Here is a 20,893-nt window from a genome sequence, read left to right on the forward strand (position 1 = left end):
TTAAGATTTTATTTATTTATTTGACAGAGAGAGACCACAAGTAGGCAGAGAGGCTGGCAGGGAGAGAGAGGAGGAAGCAGGCTCGCCGCTGAGCAGAGAGCCTGATCTGGGGCTCGATCTCAGGACCCTGGGATCATGACCTGAGCCAAAGGCAGAGGCTTTAACCCACTGAGCCACCCAGGCGCCCTGTTCTTCCTTTTCAAAGCCCTATTTTCATGTTCCTTCAGGTCCTGAGTAACTCCTCTAAAGGAGTGTGTATAGAGCAACTGACATCTGAGCATCTTTGTTCTGAGGACTTTTTAAAGCATAAAAATAGGGAAAGGCATGATGACTACCTCAAATAACTTACAACATAGAATTAGTGGAAAGAAATTTTTATAGAGTATTTCAATGCCTGAACTAGGATAAAATAGGAATACTTTATATCATTAATTCAATGCCTGAACTAGGATAAAATAGGAATACTTTATATCATTAATTCTTAATTTAACATTCTTGGATTTTTAAGTGATAGGCACAGCAGTGCATATTTGAAAGTGAGGCAACTTCACACATTTATTGTGATTAGTTTTAGTGAGTAAACTTTCAGAGCATGAGGACTGGAACAGATGCAGGCCACCCCCTGGGAGGGGAGGACAGGACAATCCATTCTAGTGCCATCCCATCACAGATGAAGCCATTGGATCAAGGAGGAAGGCTTAAAAAGGAGATACTTCCACAGCTTCCCTTGTAATTAAGCATAGCCATAGATCCAGTTCTGGGGCCATATGGAAGACTTCTGGACTTGTTTCTTCCCTGGATAAAGGACAGAGCCTTCTGAGAGAAGACTATCTTTTGCTATACCCTTGATTCTTACATTTAAACATAGCACGACGGTGTGATGTCTGGTGTTTCAGCAGCCATTTTGCAACAGTGAGGCAATAGGCATGGGAATAAAAAACAGCATGCTAAGGAGGATGGCATGGGAGTATGGAAAGTGTCCAGGTCTTGATGATATTGAGAAGCCCCTGAAAGAACCTTGGAACCGTCTACCTCCAGACAACTGGTTGAGTGAGGTAGTATACATTCTTATGATTTAGGCACAGATTTAAATACAGTTTCCTGTTACTAGCAGCCAAAAAGTGTTCTCCTTGATACAGTCTATCAGAGAAAAAAAAATTATGTTGTTCGAAGGTAAAAAAGAGAATATTGTCACATTTTTTTTTTTGACCAATCTGGATAGTTCTTTATAGAAGGAGGATTTAGTGGAATGTTTAAATGATGGGAATATTTATAGAGACAGAGAATGCATCTGTAAAATAAGTCACTTTGATTGAAAGTTTGATTTATCTATCCAGTGACTAGTGGGTGACTTTTAATTTTATAGAATTTAAATATGCTTAAATTGGTCAATGCTTTTCTTAATATTTTATCTTGTCATTTTTTTTCAAAATGTGTTGATGGCTTGAGTAAGGACATTTCCTTCCTTCTTCTCTCTTGCTAATTAAATTGCTTCTTTCTCAGGTGCACCTTTAAGTGCAGTAAATGATAATATTCAAAGGTGAAAGAGAATGAATTCCTAGAGGGCAATATTTGCATACTAGAAATTAAAATAAGAACTTTCAAGGTTAAACCTGGCCTTTGTAATCGTAGCAGACCTGGCATTGCCTTGGAGTCCGGGAAATTGATTATTTTCCCTTAAAGCATTTATAGTGGGACCTGAGTAATGGAAAACCTACAATGAGAAAATTTAAGAAATACAGCTGATCAAAATGCAGAAAATAAAAGTCATTTACATTCATCTCACCCAGAGCTAACCGTGGCTAAGGTCTATTCTTTTTGCCCCTATATTTGCATTTCCTCTTTTTTTTAAAAATTTTTTATTTTTTATAAACATATATTTTTATCCCCAGGGGTACAGGTCTGTGAATCACCAGGTTTAAGCATTTCCTCTTTTAATCTTTTCTCTTTCCTCCCTTCCTTCATTCCTTTATTTTCTCAAGGATTTATTTATTGAGAGAGAGAGTGCGAGAGAGGATCGGGGGAGGGGCAGAGGAGGAGAGAGAGAGAGAATCTCAAGCAGACTTCCTGCTGAGTGCAAAGCCTATCTGCCTCTGTGGGGCTCCCTCTCACCACCCTGAAATCATGACCTGAGGCGAAATCAAGCGCTGGACGCTGAGCAGACTGAGACCCCAGATGGCCCCCCTTCATTCCTTTCTTTTATGGATGCTTCCATTCTTTAAAAATTAGATGCTCTTCTTTCTCTAGCTCCTTTAGGTGTGTAAGATTAGCTTGTGTTTTTGAGACTTTACCTAATTTTTTGAGAAAGGCTTGTATTACCATGTACTTCTCTCTTAGGACCACCTTTGCTGTATCCCAAAGGTTTCGAATAGTTATGTTTTCATTTTTTGTTTGTTTCCATAATTTTTTTTAATTCTTCTTTAATTTCCTGGTTGACCCATTAATTCTTTAGTAGGATTCTCTTTAACCTCCAAGTGTTTGCTTTCTTTCCAAATTTCCTCTTGTGATTGAGTTCAAGTTTCAAAGCATTGTGGTCTGAAAATATGCAGGGAATAATCCAAGTCTTTTGGTACCAGTTGAGACCTGATTTGTGACCCAGTATGTGATCTATTCTGGAGAATGTGCCATGTGCTCGAGGGAAGAATGTGTATTCTGTTGCTTTAGGATGGAATGCTCTCTGTATATCTGTTAGGTCCATCTGGTCCAGTGTGTCATTCAAAGACCTTGTTTCCTTGTTGATCTTCTGCTTAGATGATAGGTCCATTGCTGTGGGTGTTGAAATCCCCTACTGTTATTACCAATGTATTTCTTTAATTTTGTTATTAATTGGTTGCTTCCAAGTTAGGAGCATAAATATTTATAATTGTTAGATCTTCTTCTTGGATAGACCCTTTAAGTATGATTCCGTATCCCTCTTCATCCCTTACTACAGTCTTTAGTTTAAAATCTAATTTGTCTGATGTGAGGATTGCTACCCAAGCTGTAGTGATCTGAAGGCACATGCGCACCCCAATGTTTATAGCAGCAATGCACACAATAGCCAAACTGTGGAAAGAGCCCAGATGTCCATCGACAGATGAATGAATAAAGGAGATGTGGTATATATATACACAGTGGAATATTACTCAGCCATCAGAAAGGATGAATGCTTATCATTTACATCAACATGGGTGGAGCTGGAGGGTATGATGCTGAATGAAATAAAGACAATTATCATATGGTTTCACTCATATGTGGAATATAAGAAACAGTGGAGAGGCTCACAGGGGAAGGAAGGGAAAACTGAATGGGAAGAAATCAGAGAGGGAGACAAACCTTGAGAGACTATAGGAAACAAGTGGAGGTTTGTTGGAGGGGAGGTGGGTAGGGGGATGGGGTAATTGGTGATGGGCATCAAGGAGGGCAGGTGATGTGATGAGCACTGGGTGTTCTATGCAACTGATAAATTATTGAACACTACACCAGAAACTAATGACATACTATATGTTGGCTAATTGAATTTAAGTGAAAAAAATAAAGTTAAGTCTTCTGAGTATCTAAAACATTTTTTAAAAAAAGAAAAGAAAATTAGATGCTCATCTCCCATGGCCTGTTCCTTTCTAGTTACCAGTGTCCTGGTAATTTGATATTCCCTTTCTGTGTTTTCACATCGGCGTTGGTGGATTTAGTTTATAAACTTCAGAGAGTGGGCATTACATCTGCCTGAAGCTGGGATCCACTTGTTATAGCCTTCCGTCCTGTACCCTGTCAGGTTAACATGGAGGCGGATATAGAAGAACACAGGTTGTGAGTCAAAATCACTTTGGTTTTATACTTGACCCAAAGCAAGGCTAATTGGTACCTGGCCCCTCTCTGAAATTCAAGCAACGCCAGCTGACTCTTCCTAACGTCCCACTCTTCCTCCTACTTCATAATCTTGTTTCTCTGTATTCTTGGATACTATTGTATGCTCCTCATTTTCCTTAAAAAACTGTTTGTATGGAGAGTGAAGGCCTAAAGCAAACAAAACTTACTCTAGAAAGGATTTTCCAGGCCGCCTGAGTGGCTCAGTGGGTTAAGCCGCTACCTTCGGCTCAGGTCTAGATCTCAGGGTCCTGGGATCGAGTCCCGCATTGGGCTCTCTGCTCAGCAGGGAGTCTGCTTCCTCCTCTCTCTCTCTGCCTGCTTGTGATCTCTCTCTGTCAAATAAATAAATAAAATCTTTAAAAAAAATTTCTTAGAAAGGATTTTCCAGATTTTAGGGGCACTAGTGGACAGGACCATTTTATACTAAGTTCATGGTTTGAGGAGTTTGGGGCAAGGAAAGCAAGAGATCTATGTATGCACTTACCCTTGGTCATACCCTCTGGGGACAAATCCACCCATTATTCCCCAACCCCCTAACAGATCTTTTCTGTTCTAAAGCAACTTAATTATCCATGCAGACCTGTGGAGGACAGGAAACGTGGGTACAGCTTACTTCTAAGTTGTTTAAACCCTGAGGTTGTGGCCCTTCGGGTAAAAAACAAGAGGATCGCTCTTCTTTGGGTGAGCCCTATGCTTTTGATTCCGTCCCTCTTTTGCCATGAGGCTATCAAAACCTGAAGCTGATTTGGTGCCCAATTGTTTTCAGCAGGGGAGTTCATCCAAATAACAGCCTGCCACTTGACAGGAATGGGTGTGTTTGAAATATATTATAAATTGTTTGCTTGGTGTTTGTCCCCCACGATTAGATACAATTTTCTTATTTATTTATTGTCTGACTCCCTCACTAGAGGATGAATCCCATTTTATTTAATGACCATTTATATGATGATCAGCTTACTTCCTGTGTATGAGGTATAGTTCTGTTTTATAAATATTAACTATTTTAATCCTAAAAGTTCATGTGAAATAGGCACCGTTATTATTCGTTATTATTCTAGAAAAGGTAACTGAGACACTAAGAACTTCCGTTACTTGCTCGGGGTCACCCGGCTGGTAGGTATCAGAGCCAGCATTTGACCTTGGAGAAACTGGCTTGAGAGTCCAGGAACCTCACTAATCCCTGGGCTGTGTGTTTCTCCTTGAACGCTAAGACATGTCATTAATCAGTCTTCAGGATGTGACAGGCTGCCATGCAGTAACCATTCTTAGTAGTGTTGAATGAGTGACCATCAAATGCATTAATATAAATGCTTCATAGGTTATGATATGACTGACTTATAAAAATAAATGTAATGACAATGGCAATGTAACAAAATTTCAGTCTGTTATTGCATACCATTATAGCCTGATTTTAATTCTGAGATGTGAGTAGTGTAAGTGGACCAAATTATCTGATAGATTTTTGCTGTTCTGGTTACAAAATTGGAAAAATACTATCACGTTGCAATACTTTGAAGGAGATGCGTGAGGTGGTGGGACAGGGATGGGGCAGAATAATGTAATACCAGAGGATGGCTACTGAGATTTTATTAAATCTTGTATTTAGGGAAGAAATGAATGATCTGGAGGACATGACATTGTGACACAAGCAAGACTCCCTGGCACATCCTGACTCAGGAAACAAAGGTAATTCAACTTTATTGTTTGTTAGAAAATCATCAGTGTAAATAGAAATCATGTGTTACCATCCAAGGTAATGTTCTCCAGCTGGTCACCTGGTTCCAGGTCATGGCTGGGGTAAACTACTATTGGCTGTTGTTAATTTCTCTTTTCAAGGGGTTGCTTGGGTTATGCTCCATTTGCCAGGTTATATTTTTTCTTTTGTGGTCTGTGTGTCAGCTCAGTGCATCACATGCCTACCGGCAGAAGGTGGGTATCTGATGGAAGGGTAACATGAGGCAGGAAGCGAATCTTTTGGCTTCCCCATCTGCATCGAGGCCAGTGTCAAACTTACACTGTTAGAAATCTGTAAGAAATACCTACTTTTATCAGTCAGGCTGTCAGGGGAGGTCACCGAAGTTTTGGGACTCGACTCTGCTCAATGCTAACACAGGTAAATCTCACACTCTACATTCATAGTGAATGTTTAGATTTACCCATTTGATGTAATTTCGTTTACATGTGGGGAGAAATTGCTTGAACTGCAGCCCTGAACCTTTTATAACAATGGTAAGTTTAAAATTCTGACGGTGGACTTTTCACTTTATTGTGTGCTTATTCAAAAATGCATAGTATTCTTTTCACTTTTTTTTTAATGGTAGAAGAACCCTGAGAGATAGCTACTCTAAGCCCAACAGTTTATTGTAGAAAGTTGATGCAATTTGCTCAAAGTCATGAGACTTTAGGGGGGGAGGTCATTTTGATCTGGTTTTAGTTACTCTTCCCCTAATACAGCTTTCTGCTCATATAGCTGTTTGAATCTCATATTGCCTTTTAATTAATCATTAGATCAGTAAACATTTGTTGGTTTCAGACTATTACATCAAAAGAGATCGTCATACTTTAAAAAATTCTGATGAGGTCCCTGTTTTCTGTTTCCCACTTGGAACAATGTTAAATCATATGTGGCTGTTTAAATATTAAAGCCCTATGGAATCAAAGCACTCAAAGCTCAAATTAACGCTGGGAATTGTAATTACATACATTTCTTGTGAAAAGACTTGATGGTCGGTTTGAATTACTAGCTATGTGGCTTTGGGAAAATTACTTAATATCTTTAGGCTCTGGTTTCCTTAAATGTAAAATGGGGATAATACTATCTACTTCTCTAGGTAGTTGCCAAGATTAAAGTAGACAATACATTTATTAAATTCCCTAGCACAGTGCCTAACACATAATAGGCACTCAGCAAATGTTAGTTTCTCCTTGACTAATTTCTTTCATTGGCTGTGTGGGAAAATTATGTGAACAAACTGTATAAATCAAACACTTCCAAGGGCTTTTTGAAAATAATGAGAGTCTTAGGAGAGCACTGTTGTCGTTGTTGGTTGGGGTCAAATCCCCCCCGCGCCCCCCCACCGCCCAGAATATGATGTTAAAATTTACTGGAGAGTATTTAATACACAACTATTTGCAATGAATCTAACTTTTTTCAGGAACACACTTAATGATGAAATCAAATCAGGCAGAAGTTTTCTGCATGTGTTTCAAGAATGCTCTTTATCCTGTCTGTACTGAAATTGCATTACCTACAGTTACAGGAGGAAGTGTGCTCAGTTAAGCTTGGAAGCAGTGTTACCAGAAAAGGATTAACAAATCATAAGACAAAATCCTTAGAAGGAAGGTCACTAGCAGACTGTGGCTAGGGCACAAGCCAAGGAATAAGTTTCACATGTGCTGCTCCATTAGTTCCTGGAATCTTGATGTACAACCTGCATCAGCGAATCGTGCCCGGAGGAGGGAAAGAATGAGAGCATCGTGTTCTCTTCTGTGTTAGACCACATGGCACTACTTCTCGTTTTTAAAAATTAGCTTCTATTTTATTTATTTATTTATTTATTTATTTTAAAGATTTCATTTATTTAATTTTATTTATTTTTTAAAAAAGATTTTATTTATTTATTTGTCATAGAGAGAGAAGCAAGAGCAAGCACAGGTAGACAGAATGGCAGGCAGAGGCAGAGGGAGAAGCAGGCTCCCTGCCAAGCAAGGAGCCTGATGTGGGGCTCGATCCCAGGATGCTGGGATCATGACCTGAGCCGAAGGCAGCCGCTTAACCAACAGAGCCACCCAGGCATCCCAAGATTTCATTTATTTGACAGAGAGATAGATAGATAGAGAGAGAGAGCCCGATAGCAAGAGAGAGAGCCCACAAGCAGGGGGGAGTGGCAGGCAGAGGGAGAAGCAGGCTCTCTGCTGAGGGGGAGCCAGACCCCAGCCTCAATCCCAGGACCCTGGGATCGTGACCTGAGCTGAAGGCTGTTACTTAACCAACTGAGCCAGCCAGGGACCCCTAGCTTTTATGTTATTAAAGTAATATATGCACAGGTAGGTTAAAAGCCCAATGTTATTGAAGGCTTATAGCCAATTATTAGAGCTTCTTATCTCGTTCCTTCCTGTGGTCCCTTCTGCAACCACTTTCAACAACTTTGGCTTTTCATTCCTGGCATTAACATATCTCTGCATTTCCAAGTAATATGCGTATTGTGCTCTCTTTTGACTTAGCTATATTAGACGTTCTCTATTAATTTCCTATGATGGTATTTGAGGACTTGGTTCTCTTATCCTGGGCCTTCTGCTTCCCTCTCCTATTTTCCCACCAGAGTCATTTTACAGCCTTTGTTCAGCTGACCGTTCCATGTTTATACTATTGTGCCTGTATAAATATTGTTCAGACTAAGCATTATAGGGTGCAGATCACTGTATCTGCTTTCTTTTGTCTTTCCCTGAGGCTAATAAGGGCCCTCTTTCCCCCTTTCTTTTGGTCCTCTTTCTAGTTCTTTCTTACGTCTTCCAATGGCTTCTTGGTATGCTTTTCTTTTTTTTTTTTTTTTTAAAGATTTTATTTATTTATCAGAGAGAGAGAGGGGGAGAGAGCGAGCACAGGCAGACAGAATGGCAGGCAGAGGCAGAGGGAGAAGCAGGCTCCCTGCTCAGCAAGGAGCCCGATGTGGGACTCGATCCCAGGACACTGGGATCATGACCTGAGCCGAAGGCAGCTGTTTAACCAACTGAGCCACCCAGGCGTCCCTTGGTATTCTTTTCTACAAGTCCAATCAAATCAATATATATTTGTTCCCTTTTGGTTTTCCCCCAAATATGGCTCCTGGACTCCTCCTTCTCCTTCCAGATGGACTGATCTCTCTCTCTCTGGCCTGCTGCACAGCCTTCTCCTAGGAATGTCTTGAGTTGGATTTCCCATTTCCTGGATTTTGAGTCCCTTTCTTTCTTGCTGGACTCCCTGGTTTTGGTGACGGTCAGCTGCTGCTGCAGCAGGCATGGTGGTGGCAGTGTTCAGTATGGCTAGCTCTTCTGTCACGTGGTTCCAGTCTGGCCTCTTCATCCTCTGTGCCTTGCACACAGCTATTCTCCTGGGCCCTCCTTTGATTCTTATTCTAGAGAGTTCCTTTGTGCAAAGACACAGAGTGAAACTTGCCTTACCCACTGTGCTATAATTAATTCAAATGGATCATGGATTTTTAAAAAAATATTTTATTTATTTATTCAACAGAGAGAGAGAGAACAAGTAGGCAGAGTGGCAGGCAGAGGGAGAGGGAGAAGCAGGGTCTCTGCTGAGCAGGGATCCCAACGTGGGACTCGATCCCAGGATCCTGGGTCTCTGCTGAGCAGGGATCCCAACATGGGACTCGATCCCAGGATCCTGGAATCATGACCCGAGCAGAAGGCAGCTGCCAAACTAACTGAGCCACTCTGGCATCCCTGGATCATGGATTTTAAATGTAAATGTAAATGTAAAGCTATACAACTTTTGAAATAAAATATCGAAACTCTTTGCAGCATAGGACAAGGTGAAGGATTCTTAGACACAGACACAGCTAACGTACAATCCATAAAATAAAAAGCACTAAATTGGATTTCAAAACTAAAAAAAAAAAAAAAAAACACCTTTTGTTCTGAAAAGACTCTGTTAATAGGAACTGAAAACAAATTATAGATGGGGAGAAAATATTTGCAAACCACGTATCTGACAAAGGCCTTACACTTAAAATATATAAAGGGCTCTCGAAATTCAATAGTAAAAAATCAATCCAGGGGCACCTGGGTGGCTCAGTGGGTTAAAGCCTCTGCCTTCGGCTCAGGTCATAATCCCAGGGTCCTGGGATCGAGCCCCACATCGGGCTCTCTACTCTGTGGAGAGCCTGCTTCCTCCTCTCTCTCTCTTTGCCTGCCTCTCTGCCTACTTGTGATCTGTCAAATAAATAAATTAAAAAATCTTAAAAAAAATCAATTACAAAGTGGGCAACAGGGTGTCTGGGTGCTCAGCTGGTTTAGCATCTGACTCTTCATTTTGGCTCAGGTTATGATCTCAGAGTTGTGAGACTGAGCCCATGCTGGGCTCTGTGCTATGCGTGGAGCCTGCATAAGAGTCTCTTTCTCTCCCTCTCCTGCTCTCCAACCCCACATGCACTCTATCTCTAAAATAAATAAAATGGGCAAGGGACATGAATGGATGTTTCACTAAACTGGAGATACAGGTGACAGATGAGCACTTGAAAAGATGCACAGTGTCACTAACTATTAGTGAAATGCAAATTAGAACCACAGTGAGATATTAATAGGCACTTATCAGAATGGCTAAAATAGAAAATTTTGGCAGCACCAAATGCTGGTGAGAATGTAGAGAAATGGAATCACTTTTTTTTTTTCGCATGTTTATAACAGCTTTGTGGGGAATAGCCAAAAAACTGGAAACAAAGCAAATGTCCATCAATCGAGAAATGTGTAAACAAACTGTATTCTCTCCAAATATAGACTACTGCTTAACAAGAGAAGGAAGTGAACTCTTATTTTTTTTTTAAAAGATTTTATTTATTTATTTTTCAGAAAGAGACAGACAGAACAAGCAGGGGGAGCAGCAGGCAGGGGAAGAAGCAGGCCCGCTGCTCACCAGGGAGCACGAAGTGGGACTTGATCCCAGAACCCTGAGCAGATGCTTAACTGATTGAGCCATCCAGGTGCCCTGAAATGAGCTCTTGGTACATGCTACAACTTGGACAGATCTCAGAGTAATGATGCTGAGTAAAAGAAGCCAGACCAAAAAAGTATATATACTGTATGATTTTGCTATATAAAACTCTAGGAAATGCAACTTAATATATGGGACAGAGGGGGAAAGGGACAGGGAGGGAGATGAGAGAGAGAGATTGAAAAAGGCCACAAGAAAACTTTTGGAGGTGATTGAATGTAAAATGGTGCAGCTGCTCTGGAAAAGTTTGGTGGTTCCTTAAAAAACTCAACATGGAAACATAAGCCAGCAGTGGCTCTCCTGGGCATTTGTCTTAGAGAAGTGAAGACATGCATTCACACACACACACACCTGTAAGTGAATATGGATACAGCTTCATTCATGGTAGCCCCAAACTGGAAACAATCTAGATGCCCTTCATTTGGGTGAGTGATAAAACTGTGGGGGAACCCCCCCCCCCACACACACACACAAAGGCTGTGGGAACTCCATCCCACAGAGTATGTCTCAGCAATAAAAATGGGACAAGCTCCAGGGGTGCCTGGGTGACTCAGTTGTTGGGCGTCTGCCTTCGATTCAGGTCATAATCCCAGGGGCCTGGGATCCAGCCCCATATTGGGCTCCCTGCTTGGCAGGAAGCCTGCTTCTTCCTCTCCCACTCCCTCTGCTTGTGTTCTCTCTCTTGCTGTTTCTCTTTCTGTCAAATAAATAAATAAAATCTTTTTAAAAAATTGGACAAACTCTAGATTTACACAACCATTTTGATGAATCTCCAGAAAATGATGCAGAGTGAAGAGAGCCAATGCCAAAATGTTACATACTGTTTGATTCCCTTTATATAACGTTCTCAGAATGACAACATTATGAATCTGGAGAACAGTTATTTGTAGGGGACAGGGATGGGGAATGGGCTGTGGTGGGCATGGGTACCAAGAGACAGCAGGAAGAAGTTAGATTGTGTCTTGATTTTGGTGGTTGTTACCCAAATCTTTATACACATGGGATAAAACAGCATCCAGATATACTCACACACATAGATATGTGAATGTGGACTTAGACACCTGTGGGAACTGAGTAGGGTCTGTAGTCTTGTCAACTGGTCATTTTCCTGGTTTGGTGATGTACTACAGTTATATAAGATGTCACCACTGGGGAAGCAGAATGAATGGTACTTCTGACTCTTTACTTGCTTCTTAACTTTTACTTATTTCAAAATAAAAAGTTTTAAAAACTCAGCATCTAGTGAGGTAAAAAGCAGCACTGTCTGGTTATGCCCCAGGGCTCCTTCTCTCTCGAATCCTGTGCCAGGACTCAACTTCTCATGGGACCAGGATCCTCCAGGAGGTCCAAGTGCTGGGAAAGCTAGAACCTGAATCTAATATTTTCATTTCTCTCATGCAAGACTATTCTCACCTTTTCCCTATAAAAATGTGCCCAGTAGCCCAATCCCAGTGGTGTGTTCTTCTAGGCCTCTACTCAAGATGCCTCTTGACTGGGTACTCGGAGAAGGGGACTCTGTTCCTGCTGATCCATCACAGCCCGACTTCCAGCCTAGTCCATGGGATTCATGTTGGTATGTGCCCTTGCCCTTTGATCTACAGACCTGAAGGTGGAAAGGGAGGGAGCCAGGTGGATGAATAGGGTAGAAGGAAGAGCCACTGCCAAGACTCTCCAAGGCAGGAGTGTGCCTAGCATGTCTGAGTCTGAAATTCAGTGAATATAGGCATTAATAGCAGGAGAGGTGATCGGAGCCCTGAGAGGAAGCCAGAAAAGTCATGTCTATAAGCCTCATGTACCACTGTGAATACTGGCTTTTATTATGAATGACGTGGCAAACCATTGGAGAATTCTAGGCAATCTGGGGGCCAGATCTCACTTATATTTTCACAGGATCCCTCTGCTTGCTGTGTTGGGATAGACTCCTGGGAGCTAGGGGCGGGCAAGTATAGAAAAAGCTGAGTTAGGAGGTAGGTATGGACATGTAAAGCCAATAGTCTTCACCAAATTTCTGTTGGTGGTGGGAAAGAAAAATGGAGTCAAGGTTGACAGTGTCAGCTTACTTCTTCACATTGCATGAGCTAGGAGAGTTTTTAAAAACAATTATGGGGTCATCTTCTATATTTTATTTTATTAAAATATAATGTATTATTTGCTTTAGGGTACAGGTCTGTGAATCATCAGTCTTACACAATTCACAGCACTCACCATAGCACATATGCTCCCCAGTGTCCATAACCAGGCCATCCTATCCCTACCCTCAACCCCTGCAGCAAACCTCAGTTTGTTTCCTGAGATTAAGAGTGTCTTATGGTTTGTTTCCCTCCCCAGTCCCATCTTATTTCATTTTTCCCTCCCTCTCCCCCACGACCCCCACCCCCGCCCACCCCCGCCCTGCCTCTCAAATTCCTCATATCAGTGAGATCATATGATAATTGTCTTTCTCTGATTGACTTGTTTCACTTAGCATAATACCCTCTAGTTCCATCCACGCCATTGCAAATGGCAAGATTTCGGGATTTTTTTGATGGCTTCATAGTATTCCATTGTATATGTATATATCACATCTTCTTTATCCATTTATCTGTTGATGGGCATCTAGGTTCTTTCCATAGTTTGGCTATTGTGGACATTGCTGTTATAAACATTTGGGTGCACACACCCCTTCAGATCACTACAATTGTATCTTTAGGGCAAATACCCAGTAGTGCACTTGCTGGATTGTAAGGTAGCTCTGTTTTCAACTTTTTGAGGAACCTCCATACTGTTTTCCAGAGTGGCTGCACCAGCTTGCATTCCGACCAACAGTGTAGGAAGGTTCCCCTTTCTCTGCAACCTTGCTAACACCTATCGTTTTCTGACTAATTTTAGCTATTCTGACTGGTGTGAGGTGGTATCGATTTGTATTTCCCTGATGCCAAGTGATGTTGAACACTTTTTCATGTGTCTATTGGCCATCTGGATGTCTTCTTTGCAGAAATGTCTGTTCATGTCTTCTGTCCAATTCTTGATTGGATTATTTGTTCTTAGGGTGTTGAGTTTGATAAGTTCTTTATAGATTTTTGATACTAGCCATTTATCTGATATGTCATTTGCAAATATCTCCTCCCATTCAGTTGGTTGTCTTTTGGTTTTGTTCAGTTGCTGTACAAAAGCTTTTGATCTTGATGAAGTACCAATAGTTCATTTTTGCCCCTGCTTCCCTTGCCTTTGGCGATGTTTCTAGGAAGAAGTTGCTGTAGCTGAGGTCAAAAAGGTTGCTGCCTGTGTTCTCCTCCAAGATTTTAATGGATTCCTGTCTCACACTGAGGTCTTTCATCCATGTAGAGTCTACTTTTGTGTGTGGTGTAAGGAAATGGTCCCATTTCATTCTTCTGCATGTGACTGTCCAATTTTCCCAACACCATTTGTTGAATAGACTATCTTTTTTCCTTTGAGTATTCTTTCCTGCTTTGTTGAAGATTAGTTGATCATAGAGTTGAGCGTCCATTTCTGGGTTCTCTATTGTGTTCCATTGATCTCTGTGCCTGTTTTTGTGCCAGTACCATACTGTCTTGATGATTAAAGCTTTGTAGTAGAGCTTGAAGTCTGGAATTGTCATGTCACCAGCTTTGGTTTTCTTTTTCAACATTCTTCTGGCTATTCGGGGTCTTTTCTGATTCCATGTAAATTTTAGGATTATTTGTTCCATTTCTTTGGAAAAAGTTGATGGTATTTTGATAGGGATTGCATTAAATATCTAGGTTGCTCAAGGTAGCATAGACATTTTCAAAATATTTGTTTTTCCAATTCATGAGCATGGAACATTTTTCCATTTCTTTGTGTCTTCCTCAATTTCTTTCATGAATACTCTGTAGTTTTCTGAGTACAGATTCTTTGCCTCTTTGGTTAGATTTATTCTTAGGTATCTTATGGTTTTGGATGCAATTGTCAATGGGATTGACTCCTTCATTTCTGTTTCTTCTGCTTTGTAGTTGGTATATAGACTTGCAACTGATTTTTGTCCATTGATTTTCTATCCTGATATTTTACTGAATTCCTGTATGAGTTCTAGCAGTTTTGGAGTGGAGTCTTTTAGGTTTTCCACATAAGGGATCATATCATCTTCAGAGTGAGAGTTTGACTTCTTCTTTGCCAGTTCATATGCCTTTTATTTCTTTTTGTTGTCTGATTGCTGAGGCTGGGACTTCTAGTACTATGTTGAATAGTGGTGGTGATAGTTGACAGCCCTGCCATGTTCCTGACCCTAGGGGAAAAGCTCTCAGTTTTTCCCCATTGAGAATGATATTCACTATGGGTTTTCATAGATGACTTTCATGACATGTACCCTCTATGCATACACTGTGAAGAGTTTTGATCAAGAAAGGATGTTGTACTTTGTCAAATGCTTTTTCACCAACTATTGAGAGTATCATATGGTTGTTGTTCTGTCTTTTATTAATGTATTGTGTCCCATTGATTGATTTGCAGATGTTGAACCAGCCGTGCAGCCCAGGAATAAATCCCACTTGGTCATAGTGAATAATTCTTTTAATGTACTGTTGGATCCTCTTAGCTTGTATTTTGGTGAGAATTTTTGCACCCATGTCCGTCAAAGATATTGGTCTACAGACCAGTATGTCTGGTTTTGGGATCAAGGTAATGCTGGCCTCATAAAATAAGTTTGGAAGTTTTCCTTCCATTTCTCTTTTTTGGAACAGGTTCTAGAGAATAGGTGTTAATTCTTCTTTAAATGTTTGATAGAACTTGCCTGGGAAGCTGTCTGGTCCTGGACTGTTGTTTGTTGGGAGGTTTTTTGAAGACTGCTTCAATCTCCTGTTATGCGTCTGTTCAGGTTTTCTATTTATTCCTGTTTCAGTTTTGGTAGTTTATATGTCTTTAGGAATGCATCCATTTCTGCCAGATTCTCAAATCGGTTGGTGTATAGTTGCTCATAATATGTTCTTATAATTGTTTGTATTTCTTTGGTGTTGGTTGTGATCTCTCCTTTTTCATTCATGATTTTATTAACTTGGGTCATTTCTTTTTTCTTTTTGATAAGTCTGGCCAGGGGTTTATCAGTCTTATTAATTCTTTCAAAGAACCAGCTCCAAGTTTTTTTGATTTGTTCTACTGTTCTTTTGGTTTTTATTTCACTGATTTCTGCTCTGATCTTTATGGTTTCTCCTGCTGGGTTTAGGCTTTCTTTGCTGTTCTTTCTCTAACTCCTTTAGGTGTAGGGTTAGATTGTATACTTGAGTCCTTTCTTGTTTCTTGAGAAAGGCTTGTATTGCTATATACTTTCCTCTCAGGACTGCCTTTGCTGTGTCCCAAAGATTTTCAACAGTTGTGTTTTCATTTTTGTTCCATGATTTTTTTTTTAATTCTTCTTTAATTTCCTGGTTGACCCATTCATTCTTTAGTAAGATGCTCTTTAGCTTCCATGTATCTGAGTCCTTTCCAATGTTTTCAAATGCTTTCAAAGCATTGTGGTCTAAAATTATGTGGGGAATGATCCCATTCTTTTGGTACCAGCTGAGACCTGATTTGTGACCCAGGATGTGATCTATTCTGGATAATGTTCTTTGTGTAGTAGGGAAGAATGTGTATTCTGTTGCTTTGGGATGGGATATTCTGAATACATCTGTGATGTGCATCTGGTCCAGTGTCATTTGAAGCCTTTATTTCCTTGTTGATCTTTTGCTTAGATGACATGTTAATTTCAGTGAGGGGGCTGTTGAAGTCCCGACTATTATTGTATTGTTATCGATGTGTTTCTTTTATTTTGTTACTAATTGGTTTATATAGTTGTGTGCTCCCATGTTAGGGGCATAGATACTTAAAATCGTTAGATTTTCTTGTTAGACCCTTCAAGTATGATATAGTGTCCTTCCTCATCTGTTATTGTAGTCTTTGGCTTAAAAATCTAATTTATCTGATATAAGGATAGCCACTCCAGCTTTCTTTGGATGTCCATTAGCATGATAAATTGTTTTCCACCCCACCACTTTAAATCTGGAGGTGTCTTTGGGTCTAAAATGAGTTTCTTGCAGACAACAAGATTTTGTTTGTTTGTTTTGTTTTTTATCCACTCTGATACCCTGTGTCATAAGTGGGGCATTTAGCCCATTTCATTAAGGGTAGTGATTGAAAGATATGAATTTAGTGCCATTGTGTTGCCTGTAACATGACTGTTACTGTATATTGTCTCTTTTCCTTTCTGGTCTGTGTTACTCTTAGTCTTTCTCTTTGCTTAGAGAACCACTTTCAATATTTCTTGTAAGGCTGGTTTGGTGTTTGCAAGTTCTTTTAGTTTTTGTTTGTCCTGGAAGCTTTTTATCTCTTCTTCTATTTTCAATGACAGCCTAGCTGGATATAGTATTCTTGGCTGCATGTTTTTCTCATTTCGTGCTCTGAATATATCATCCTAGTCCTTTCTGGCCTTCCAGGTCTCTGTGGATAGGTCTGTTGCCAATCTAATATTTCTACCATTGTAGGTTACAGATCTCTTGTCCTGAGCTGCTTTCAGGATTTTCTCTTTGTCTCTAGACTTGTAAGTTTTACTATTAGATGGCAGGGTATTGACCTATTTTTATTGATTTGGAAGGAGGCTCTCTGTGCCTCTTGGATTTTGATGCTTGTTCCCTTCCCCAAATTAGGGAAATTCTCTGCTATAATTTGTTCCAATATACCTTCTGCCCCCCTTTTTTCTTCTCCTAGGATCCCAGTTATTCTATTATTGTTTCATCTTATATCACTTACTCCTTTAATTCTCCCCTCATGGTCCAGTAGTTGTTTCTCTCTTTTTCTCAACTTCTTTATTCTCCATTATTTGGTCTTCTATATCACTAATTTTGTCTTCTGCCTCTTTTATCCTAGCAGTAAGAACCTCCATTTTCTATTGGACCTCATTAATAGCTTTTTTGATTTCAACTTGGTTACATTTTCATTCCTTTATTTCTCCACAAAGGGATTTTATTTCTCCACAAGGGGATTCTCTAGTATCTTCTATGCTTTTTTCAAGTCCAGCTATCATCTTTATAATTGTCATTCTGAACTCTAGTTCTGACATCTTACTAATGTTTGTAATGATTAGGTCCCCAGCAGTTGCTACTGCCTCTTGTTCTTTTTTTTTTTTTTTTTGAGGTGAGTTTTTCTGCCTTGTCATCTTGTCCAGAGAGAATAGATGAATGAGAGAACAAAATGCTAAAAGGATAACAACAACTCCAGAAAAATATACACTAACCAAATCAGAGGGGAAAAGAAAGGAAAAAAGAAATATGATTAGGCTAGTGAATAGAACAGAGTAATGATTTTGGGTGTATTTTGGGTGTATTTTGGTCTGTTAGAAGAAACTGCATCCCAAAATTAAAAAAGAAATCTATCTATCTATTGATGGGTAAGCACAATAAAGGGATCGAATATAACTATAAAGATGAACATTTAAAAAGATTTTTAAAAAGGTATTGACAAGATAAGCAGTTGATTGAAAGAAAAAAATAAAAAGGAGAGAATGTGATCAGGGTAGAGACTAGAAGAAAGCCATATGCTAGATTTAGGGTATATTTTGGTCTGTTAGAAGAAACGTATCCCAAAATTTTAAAGAAAGAAAAATTTATATGTATACAAATAATAATGTTAAATAAAATGAAGGGATAGAATAGGACTATAAAAATGAAAACTAAAAAAGATTTAAAAAAAAGTATTGGTAAGATAAAATAGTTAAAATAAGTTAAAATAGGAAAGAGGAAACATACAAAAAATAGGGAAAAATATAAAAACTTTAAAAATTTAAAAATTTAACTTTGAAAGACTAAGGAATCATGGGGAAAAGGCCATGCATTCTGTGTACTGTGTTCCCCTAGCACAGGTGTTTTGCAGTTCTCATTCATTAGTGAACTTGGTCTTGGCTGTATGTTCTTGCTGATCTTCTGGGGGAGGGGCCTGTTGCAGTGATTCTCAAGTGTCTTTGTTCAAGGGCAAATGTCTTTGCACCACCCTTATCAGGGGCCAGGCTAAGTAATCTGCTCAGTTCCCTCTCCGGAGCTCCCTGAACGCTTTCCATACAGCTTTGGAGGATGGGAATGAAAATGGTGGCCTCCCAATCTCCAATCCCAGAGGTGCTGAGAGCCCAGGGCCCTACTCTTCAGTGCGCCCTCAGAGAAAAGCAGTCAGTCCTCCTATCTCCCTGGTCTCTGGCCATGCTCCTTGCGGTTGACTGAGCATTTCTGTCTTTGGCATGGGGCCCCATTTGGAGTCTCCAAACCCAGCAGATTCCTGCAGCGCTCTCCCATGCAGCTCCCCCCAAAAGAGGAAGGAGGGGTCTCCTGGGATCTGCTACTTATGGGATCCTTCCTTGAAGAGCAGTGGCCCGACTGTGCCTCAGATCACAGTTTAATGTAATCTTGAGCTGAGTGCCCCCTCCTTGGCCCCATCTATGCAGCAGCTTACCTGCTGTGATACCTGGGGGCTCTGCCACACTTAGGCACTCCTGGTCTTTTTTGTGACCCCAAGGGACCCGAGACCACACTGTCCCCCCGCCCCACCTCGCTTAGCCTTGGAGCGACATCCCTCATTGGAGCAGACTTCTAAAAGTTCTGATTTTGTTCTCTGCTGCTCTACCGCTTGCTGGCAGCGGGCTCCTTCCCCCCATCTATCTTCCTGTATATCGCCTCAGATTCACTTCTCTGCGTGTCCTACCTTCTGGAAAGTGGTCGCTTTTCTGTTCCTAGAATTGCTGCTCTGCTTCTGTTTGATCTCCTGTTGAGTTTGTAGGTATTCATAATTTTTTGATAACTATCTGCCTGAACTCTTGGGACCCAATGATCTTTGGGTCTCCTACTCCTCTGTCATATACTACTCTCCTCCTCCCTTGTATTTTCTTTCATTATTCAATATTGAGAACTTTTCCATGTCAGCATACTGGGAGCCATTTCCAAGTTAATAACTTTAGAAACATATTCTTCTTTTTTGTTGTTGTTTTTTTAAAGATTTTATTTATTTGAGAGAGTGAGAGAGAGCATAAGAGGGGAGAAGGTCAGAGGAAGAAGCAGACTCCCCATGGAGCTGGGAGCCTGACACAGGACTCTATCTGGGGACTCTAGGATCATGACCTGAGCTGAAGGCAGTTGCTTAACCAACTGAGCCACCCAGGCACTCAGAAACATATTATTCTTAATTATTGAGCAGTATCCATTAGGTAGCCATCCCATGAGTGACTTAACAAATCCACTATTGATAGGCATTATATTTTTCTGAAATGGTGAATTCTGGTAAAAATTGACTGATCTGATAACCTTTGGTGGTAGATAATAATCTATCAGGTGAATCTGCACTTCTTTTTTTACAGCTAGGTAGTCTATTTTAAACTGCCTAAATATTTATTTTCAAAACCTACTTTTTCTGATCATCAGAGTAATATGTCTTTATTTAAAAAGATATATGTTACAGGATTTTGAATGAGACTTTTCTTTTTGTTACCAAGTTTCAACCAAGGTTCCTAAGACTGAGAACAATAGATGATAGCCCAAAGGTTCAGAGAATTCTAAGAGTAAGAAAATTTTTTGTGACCCTGAGTTTAGCACCCACCTTGCAAGGGTGATATTTAAGGGAATATAGTGGAGTGAGCAAGATTTTTAAAGCAAGCAAGGTTTTTAAAATTAAAATTCAATTATTTAACTTATAGTGTATTATAGTGTTTCAGAGGTAGAGGTCAGTGATTCATCAGTCTTGTATAATACCCAGTGTTCATTACATCATGTGCCCCCCTTAATGTCTATCACCAGTTACCCCATCCCCCACCCCTCCACTCCAGCAACTCTCAGTTTGTTTCCTATGATTAAAAGTCCATTGTGGGGCACCTGGGTGGCTCAGTGGGTTAAGCCGCTGCCTTCAGCTCAGGTCATGATCTCAGGGTCCTGGGATCGAGTCCCGCATCGGGCTCTCTGCTCAGCAGGGAGCCTGCTTCCTCCTCTCTCTCTCTGCCTGCCTCTCTGCCTACTTGTAATCTCTCTCTGTCAAATAAATAAATAAAATCTTTAAAAAAAAAATAAAAGTCCATTGTGGTTTGTCTGCCTCTCTGATTCTGTCTTGTTTTATTTTTCCTTCCCTTCCCCTATGCTCCTCTGTTTTGTTTCTTAAATTCCACATATAAGTAAAATCATATGGTCATTTTCTTTCCCTGATTGACTTATTTCACTTAGCATATAACCCTCTAGTTCCATCCACATCATTGCAAATGGAAAGATTTCTTTTTTTTTTTTTTTTGATGGCTGAATAATATTCATACATGGGGGCTTAAGTGGGTAGGAGAAGAATCAATAGAACAAGATGGGATTGGGAGGGAGACAAACCATAAGTGACTCT

The 20,893-nt window shown here is 40.2% G+C and overlaps 1 long non-coding RNA gene across 2 annotated transcripts in view; it reads left to right on the forward strand.

Annotated features, from left to right (window-relative positions):
* The window catches only part of LOC132015838 (uncharacterized), a 34,745-nt gene that overhangs the window by 1,058 nt on the left and 12,794 nt on the right, over window positions 1–20,893 (forward strand). For both annotated transcript variants that reach the window (XR_009403785.1, XR_009403786.1), the window contains exon 2: window positions 5,453–5,532. This is a non-coding gene — a long non-coding RNA (uncharacterized LOC132015838). The remainder of the gene's footprint in view (window positions 1–5,452; window positions 5,533–20,893) is intronic.

The sequence above is a fragment of the Mustela nigripes genome, chromosome 4, assembly GCF_022355385.1.
Source record: "Mustela nigripes isolate SB6536 chromosome 4, MUSNIG.SB6536, whole genome shotgun sequence".
Taxonomy (NCBI): domain Eukaryota; kingdom Metazoa; phylum Chordata; class Mammalia; order Carnivora; family Mustelidae; genus Mustela; species Mustela nigripes.